Source organism: Lissotriton helveticus, chromosome 1_2 (genome assembly GCF_964261635.1).
Source record: "Lissotriton helveticus chromosome 1_2, aLisHel1.1, whole genome shotgun sequence".
Taxonomy (NCBI): domain Eukaryota; kingdom Metazoa; phylum Chordata; class Amphibia; order Caudata; family Salamandridae; genus Lissotriton; species Lissotriton helveticus.
The window spans coordinates 413,617,555-413,625,951 of record NC_136058.1 but is presented as its reverse complement, the minus strand read 5'-3'; positions in this window follow the sequence as shown (position 1 = coordinate 413,625,951).

Sequence of the window (8,397 nt, the reverse complement as noted above, 5' to 3'; positions counted from 1 at the left end):
AACTTCGGACTTCAGTTACGGGTGGACCTCCGGATACCTCGGACCTTGGACTCTCGGCTTGGGCTCTGGTCGGGACTCGCCGCGTTCCTCCACCGTCTCGTCTGGATGCTGGACCGCCTCCTCCGTCTCCTCCGTGGGCCTGAGGGATACTTGAAGCAGAAATATCTGCCGGTGCGCAGAAGAGTTCCGTCACGACTGCAGAGGGTCAGGGGGTCGGCGTGGCTTCACCGACGCGTGGGGAAAGGGCAAGTCCCTATTCGGGCGCCATTATGTGGTAAATAAATAACTAATACCTCTCTTTTTGAATGCATAAATGAATAACAGATAGCTCAATAAATAAGAGTCAAGATTCGAGGTAGTAGGAGTTTTGCAGGTTTAATACAGCATAAAGGACAGGAACAGGACAACCTGCACGGGAACAGAATGGCAAGCCCTGGCAGCGCTGCCGGGGTCAGGATCGGGGGCAAAAGGCAAGGAAGGACTGGAACTGACTTTTTAATAACAGTACATGAGCATATATATATAACGCAAACACATAGCATTACATTGCAATAGGCGTAGCAGTGGGTGGAGCAATAGGCGTGACGCGTAGCAGTCGCGAAAGATAAGGGTGAAAATGGGTGTAACAGGGCGTATACATAGACATGTGATGCAAACGTAACAGAATATGTCATGAATGGGTCGGAAACCATGGAGGGGGCTACCTAAGGAGCCGGGACCTCTAACCTGATGGTGCGCGCAAACTGGCAATGACGTGTTACTAGGAGAAGCTGGGGGCTATGAACTCTGTGCTAGGAGCAGAGACTGAAGTCTGGAGAGTCAGGGCGACATGTACCTAAGCAGTATCTGGTATCTGATGTTTAGGGAACATGTTGATATAAACTAGAAGTCAGGAGGGGAAAGGCTAACAGACTCTAAGACTGGAGCATGCATTATTCTACATGTAGTGCGTGATGAAGAATATTAAATGACCATTAATACAGTATTTCTCTTACATGGAGACGTAAAAGCTAGACTATGACGGTAACTATTGATACGATTCAGTAGCTTTAGGAATGCAGAGAAGGAGGACTGAACTGATAACTGGAATCATAACATACTCTTGGCAGACTCAGAGGCAGAGCCAGGCTGAACCGGGCACTGCAAGGCAGGAAGTAAGTGAAGGGTCGAGGATACAGGTGGGGGCTGTATCGCTCCTCAGCGAGGGCTTCAGGAGACAGGAGCTGAATCTGGTGTCCGGGCCCTTTTGAGGCCTAGAAACGGGGACTTTATAATGGAATAACGTGCACACTGAGAAACGTGGCAACGTAGCTTTACATAGGCCTAATACTCGTTTTATTCACGAGAACTGGAAACTGGCATACTAGAGGTGGACACAACTATAATTGCGTCTTTAATCGAACATGGGGAATAACATATGCATATTAATCATGCACACATAACATATGATGGATGACACGTAGGGACACAGAACATGGCAAAATTTACTTTTCCACAACCCCCCGTGAGTCCTTCAGTGAGACACATGGGCGCCCTAGAGAGGAGCTAGCGCCTCGAGGCTGCGGCTCTGCAGACTCACCCGGGCTCTGAGGCCTCCTCTCCCTGGGCTTGGGGGCACCGTCTGGGCCCCTCACTCGGTGCAGGCCGTGTCAGCCAGAGGCAGTTTCAAGGCGCTAGAGTGCAGAGCGCCTGGACACTGCGGCGGTGAGACCGGAGTGAAGAATGTGTGTGTGTGTGCGGGGGCTGCTCACTCACCCGTGCTCTGCGCCCTCCTCCGGACCGTCAGTGCGCCCTCTCCCGGGGGGCTCCTCTCAGTAGATGTGGGTCAGCGAATAGAAGCTCTTTCAAGGCGCTAGAGTGCGGAGCGCCTGGACACACGGCGGTGAGGCCGGAGTGGAGGAGGGGGGTGCTCACTCACCAGTGCCGGACGGACAGTGCCCCCTCTCTCAAGGCGCTAGAGTGCAGAGCGCCTGGACACACCGGAGGTCGGAGTGGAGTGGAGGGGGGGTGGGTCTCCCGGCTACTCACCCAGAAGGGCTGGGGGAGGAGGGGGAGGGGCTCTGCTGTCAGCCCTTGAGGGGCCCGGACAGGTGCGGACCCTGAAACGGCCAATCACAGAGCGGGGAGTGCGTGTGCTATACCCCCTCCCCCCACACCCCCCCCAGAGAGAGACGGCCCCCCACCCTCCCCATTCACAGCAGATGCATTTATTTATTTATTTTCTGCGTTTTTATAGCGCGGACTTTACCCGAAGGCGTCAGAGGCTTCACAATAGGAACGTAAATGATACATGAGGAGAAAATTACAAGTGAACAAATTACAAAAGCAAACGTTAAGTTACAGGAGGCAAAAGTGACAATTGTGAGCAAACAAAATACAAGAGGAGCAAACGGTGCATTACAGGAGGAAAAAGTGACGTGTGTATGTTACAAAAAGTGTACAGAGTACACATAGAGGTAAAAAACTGCAATAAATGGCAGACACTCCAGCACAAGAACAAACAATGTTACGTAGGCAATGGTGGCACTTGTGCAAGTATCGAAAGGGAACAAAATGAGGCGGGAGTGTGTTCCAGATTCTCACTGCGCTGCCTGAAAAGGATTGGGCCATCGCTCTTTCCTTCTTGAAAGTGGGAGGTTCCAGCAGTACATTTTACGCATTACGAGATTGTCTAGGGCAAAGCTTTCCGAACTTTTCATGTTGGTGACACACTTTTTAGACATGCATCACTTGTCACTTGCTTTCACAGGTGCAGGTAGGGCAGATACCATTTAATTTCTGTATAGTCAACTATCACCATTATTGTTTGAGAAAGAGAGCACGGGACGGAAGGAGGTATGCCAGATCCTGTCAGGCAAGGAGGGGGCAGTCTGTCAGGCAGGAGTACTGACAGACTGCCAGGGGGTTAGGGATTCGGCAAGGCCGGCTCTAGGCTCACGGAGGCCCTGAGCAGGGAGTGTAGGTAGGGGGCCCGAGGCCGCCAAATCCCTGCCAGGGGCCGCCACGCAAATATGTATCTAAGGATATATATTGGCGTGGCGGCCCCTGGGGTTTGGCGGCCCTGTGCAGGTGCACAGCTTGCACATGCCTTAGGCCGGCCCTGGATTCGGCAGACTGGAGGGAATGACAGGAGGAGGCTGCTAGGCAGGAGCACTGACAGAAGGGAAGGAATGACAGGACGGGGTGAGGGGTCCTAAAAGGAGGAGGGACTGACATGAGGGGTCAGGAATGTGACTGACAGGAGAGGCAGACAGGGACTGTCAGGGACAGTGACAGGAGGGGTGGGGGGTCAGAGATCCAGGTCTCATTATTTGCGCCTCCCCTGGAATCCCCTCCCCCGCTAAGCCTGACGTCAGACCGGCACCACACCCCCTGTCACGACCCCGAAGGAAGAGGGTGGGTATGGGAGGGATGGGATGGGGGCGCTGTCCTGACCGGCACCAGCTGGCCTACTGACCTCCTGCTATAGGCCTAGTTCTTCTAATGGAGGCAGCCCGCACCCTTAAACTTTGCCCCATCTAGCCATTCGTTCTTCTCCCCATACGTTTACTTACCCAACAGATATAAAGGCTTTTTGCCCTTACTAAACTATGTTCTTCTGTACACGTCTGTACTGACACTGTGTCAGAAGTAAGTGTGCGGCAGGTCAGTCTAGGCCAGCCGGAGGCTCGATGCGCATGGTGCGGGACTTAGAGACAGCGGAGCATGGCGGCCACCTGTTTGTTCTCCGGGCCCGCCGTTTCCTCCTTGTCCCCGGGCTAACACTCCTGCCAGGAATGCCTCTGCGCTGGTGTTGCACATGCACACGCTAGCCTAAAAGTCTCCCTCTCCTTTCTGCACCTACGTCTGGCATACAAACTGCACAGTACTGGCGTCATCCAGCGACATTTGCAGGCGACACAGTACCGTGTCGCGACACAGAGTTTGGAAAGCTCTGGTCGAGAGCCTCCAGAGAGTTTACATTTATTCGCAAGGTAGCGAGGAGAGGAGTGCAAGGCTTTGCGGGTGATACAGGCAGTCTTTTAGATAGATCTTGCCTCGATGGGAAGCCAGCGGAAGGTGGATAACATCGGTGTGATGTGGTCGCTTCTTTTAGCCCCATAAATGAAAGGAGCTGCTGAATGGAGAACAGATTTAAGGGGGGACAGGTGGGATTTGGGGAGGCCAGTTGTGGTGGTGCGCCTCAGCAAGGCCTACCAGTGCAAGGGATTTGCCCTTCTCTGCAGAGTCCTCAGACCAATGGGAAGAAGTTGGCACAGAAACTGGAATAGAAAAGACCGAGTTTATTAAACCTCATGAGGTGGAACTAGATTCACACAGCACCCTTCGGTAATGCATGAAGAAGCACACTGACTGCAAGGAGCTTGGTCCTTTTATACCCACACAGGGGCTGAAATGAAGGCGGTACAAGCACAGAATGCTGGTTTCAAATACATATAAGGTCATACAGACAGTGTGCTGGCAACAAGTGGGAGAGGCTGACATTTAGCTAATTTTGGTGGACACATCCTGACAGTTACAAGTTGGTGACAGCTGTAAGACCAACTAAGCATGTGTAAAGCAGAAGAGGCTAAATATATCTCGTCTCTAGGCAGATTTCAAGAGCAGTTAACAGGAAGGTAGGACAGAGCACATGGTGAGCACAAGGCAAACAAAATGGCTGCCAGAAATACAAAATGGATTCCACACAACGGACAAGTTAGTCTCTAAATACGGGATGTCTTCTGCTAATTCTTAACCTAATCGTTGTTAAATTACAACACAGTAAGAAGAGAATTGCAGTAGTCCAGTCTGGAGAGGACCAGCGATTAGACCAGGGTTTTAAGGTCTTGCTCCGGGAAGAAGCGACGAATTCCCCAAAGAAGGTGCAGTTGGTATCGAGCAGACTTAGCAATGGAGTTGATGTGGGAGATTAAATTGAGTTTTTTGTCGAGTATGACACCCAGGGATTTTGCGCTGTCGGCAATAATGGATTTGTTGTTAAGTAGATTCATCTGATCCATCCATGATTGAACCGGGGGCGGAGAAAGTGAGGAGGAGAGGAGGAGGAATTCAGTTTTGGAGGGATTCAGAATCAGTTGATGAGTTAACATCCATTTTTGAATAGAGTCTAGAGTAGAGCTTAGGACGGAGAGATCATGAGTGGAGGCAACTTTGAGGTAAATTTGAGTGTCGTCTGCATAGAGATGATAGTGGATCCCGGATTTACTTAGGAGATTTCCCAGTGGTTCTCAATAGAGATTGAACAATGTGGGTGCAAGTATAGAGCCTTGAGGAACACCTTGACCTACCGCCAAAGGAGATGAAAGACTGTCCGCTATTTTGATAATTTGGAATCTATGAGAGAGCAAGGAAGCAAGCCATTTAAGCACAGTGCCCTCCATGCCCATTCTCTGTTGAAGAGTGTTGAGGAGAGTGATGTGATTGACAGTGTCATAGGCTGCAGAAAGGTCAAGGAGAATTAGAAGACAAGACCCCCCCGAATCGAGTATCCGCAGCGCGTCATCAATCACTAGCAGCAGGGCTGTTTCAGTGCTGCAGTTTTGGATGAAGCCGGACTGAAGATTGTCAAGAAGATCATTGTCCTTGATACGACGAGAGAGCTGTTTCACTACACATCTTTCTATGATCTTCGCAAGAAAGGGTAGGTTAGTGATGGGGCGGAAGTTTTTAAGGTCATTCGCATCAGTAGTGGGTTTTTTAAGCAGAGGCGTGACCTGCCCAGTTTTGAAGGAGACAGGAAGGGAGCCTTGACAGAGGGAGAGGTTGACCAGAGTGATGCAATAGGAAAGAGATGGGATATAGAAGTCAATAGCCATGGCACTAGGGATGGGGTCAAGAGAATGGTTGGAGGGCTTTGTTTCAAGGATGCAATTGAGGAGGGCATCTTCAGAGATGGGGTCAAAGTTCTGCCACTTGGTTAAGAATTTGCGCTCCTCTGGAGTTGTTGGATGAATGACCTGATCCACAAGTGATTTCACTTTTTCGTCAAAGAATATAGCGAATTCCACTGCTTTCTTTGTAGAATCCTCCAACTTGGAGGTTGGCTGAGAGCAGTTAAGATTCTTGATGAGATTGAATAGTTTTTTGGGTCTATTTTTGGCTGAGTCAAGGAGGGTTCTGAAGGACAACACTTTCCCAAGGAAGATGCGCTTGTGGTACTTGGATCTTGCTGAAAGAAGTGTGGCCAAATTATCCTTGGAGGGCGCTTGCCTCCATTGTTTCTCCAGGAATCTTAGGTGCTTCCTTTCTTCATAGAGGGATTTGTTGAACCAAGGTGCTTAGGGAGTGGGCCTTCTCTTTTTGCTTTGGAGAGGAGCGATGATATTGATTTCGACTGAAAGGACTGTGAGGCATTGGTAGGTGAGTTTGTCAACATCTAGGTTCGGGTCTAGCTTTGGAAGTGATAGCAAAGCTGATTCACAGAGGAAATCAACGTCAATATTTTTAGTGTCACGAAACCAGGATGTAGCCCTCTTAGGTTGGCCAAGAGTTATAGAGTGTGATAGGTGAAGAGAGAATGGGATGAGGAGAGGTGGTCAGACCAGTCTACATAAATAGGGGTAGCGATAGAAAGCATGCCTGCTTTAGAAATAACAAGGTCCAGGATTGAGCCCTTGCAGTGTGTTGATTCTGTGCAGTGTTGGATAAGATCGTTTGCAGAGAGGAAGGTGGCCTGAAAATTCGCAGAAGAGTCTTGCGGTACGCCCCAGTGGAGATTGAAGTCACCCACGAAGATCTGATTGTAATTTTGTCAGTATTGGTCGCTATTGAAGTCATGGAGTTCCCCCATAAACGAGGGGCCGCTACAAGGCGGGTGGTATATGACATGGAATCTGATGGGTGAGCGGTGGTGTAGTTGAAGCTCAAGAGATAGGCATTCAAAAGTGCGGAAGGAGCTGATAGGAAAAGCCTTAAGTTGAAGGGAGTTTCTAAAGATGACTGCAACACCTCCCCCAACTTTGTCAATTCTGTCATTCCTAAATATAGAATAGCCTGTGGGTAATAGGAGATCAAACATAGAGTGAGAAGTATCGTTGATCCAGGTCTCTGTGAGGTAGAGCATGTCAATATTTTGAACGGTGATGGTATCGGAGATTTCAAGTTTGTGTTTTATTGTAGATCTGCAGTTGTGGAACTGCTTTTCCTTCTTGTTGTCTTCGCTGGCGCTCTCCGCACAAAAGGCCTCATTAAAACACCACTAGCCAGCCAGCCGGATTGGCCAGCACGAGGACGAGTTCACTAGCCGAGGCTCTTCCTTTTTGGCTAATTATGCTAAAATATGCATCAAATGCAGCAGATTCGTACTGAGGTACTGGGTTTTTCAGAGCCCGGTACCGAACCGGTAACCCAGCGGTGTCAGGGTACACCCAAAGACCTCGAGTACTTTCCTGACTCAGACCACAGAAACTCAGAGTCTTCTAGGTGAAGTCAAGGATCGATTTTATTGGCTGCAAACAAGGTAACAAGCGTCCTAGAAGTACAACAGCACGGGATGTATGTTCTCAGGAGACTGCTCAAACTTACAAAGTCAGGCTTCTCTTTTTATACGAAATATTGTGCTTCAGGCAAACATTCTTGGATTTATAGTATACCATTCGAATATTTTCACTACAAAGGAAAAGCAGAGTCATGATGACAGCCCACATTTCTGTTTGTCCAGCCCACAACAAATTACCCGGCAAGGCCCAGCATTCTCATCAGATATCGGTGGGACCCCAATAAAAACGGCCCCTCCCCATCATAAAGCAAGTGAGAGAGAAAAGAGCAGGGACAGGTGTGAGCAAGATTCGGCAGGATGTGTGCGATGAAATGAGTTTATGGCCTGTTGTGCCTTGATGCTATCTCATTCGGCCACTGGGAGAGGAACTGACCAAACAGGTTCGGCCTGGGGCAATGATTTCAGCTTGTCCAGGTCAGAGAAAAGTCAATTAAGGTGTACGTGTCCTTTGGAATCGAATTTAGCTGTATTATAAGCCTATGTGAGGGCAACCCTTAAAATGGCTGCCGTGCACAAAATGGAAGCCAAGGGTTCAAGACGAAAATGACGATTTCGAGGGGAAATCGTCACTCGAATATGACGAAAATGCTTCTACATAGTGTACTAGCCATTTTCGGTCTTTTGATATAAAAATCGTCATGCTATGATGAAGTTTAATTCTAGAGTCCAGAATTACTTCACAAGTCCAGAATTTTTCAGAACTACAAACCCTCCTTTTGCCCTTACATAGGCAATTTAACCTAATCTCATGCTAATCTGAGTCCAGGTCTATATTCCTAAAGTCATTGAGATGTTGCTGTAACATCATTCTATTACTTAGTTTGTCTCTTGATACAGGCTTTCTTACACATGATGTAGCACAGAGGCCACATATTGCAGGAGCACACTGCACGCAC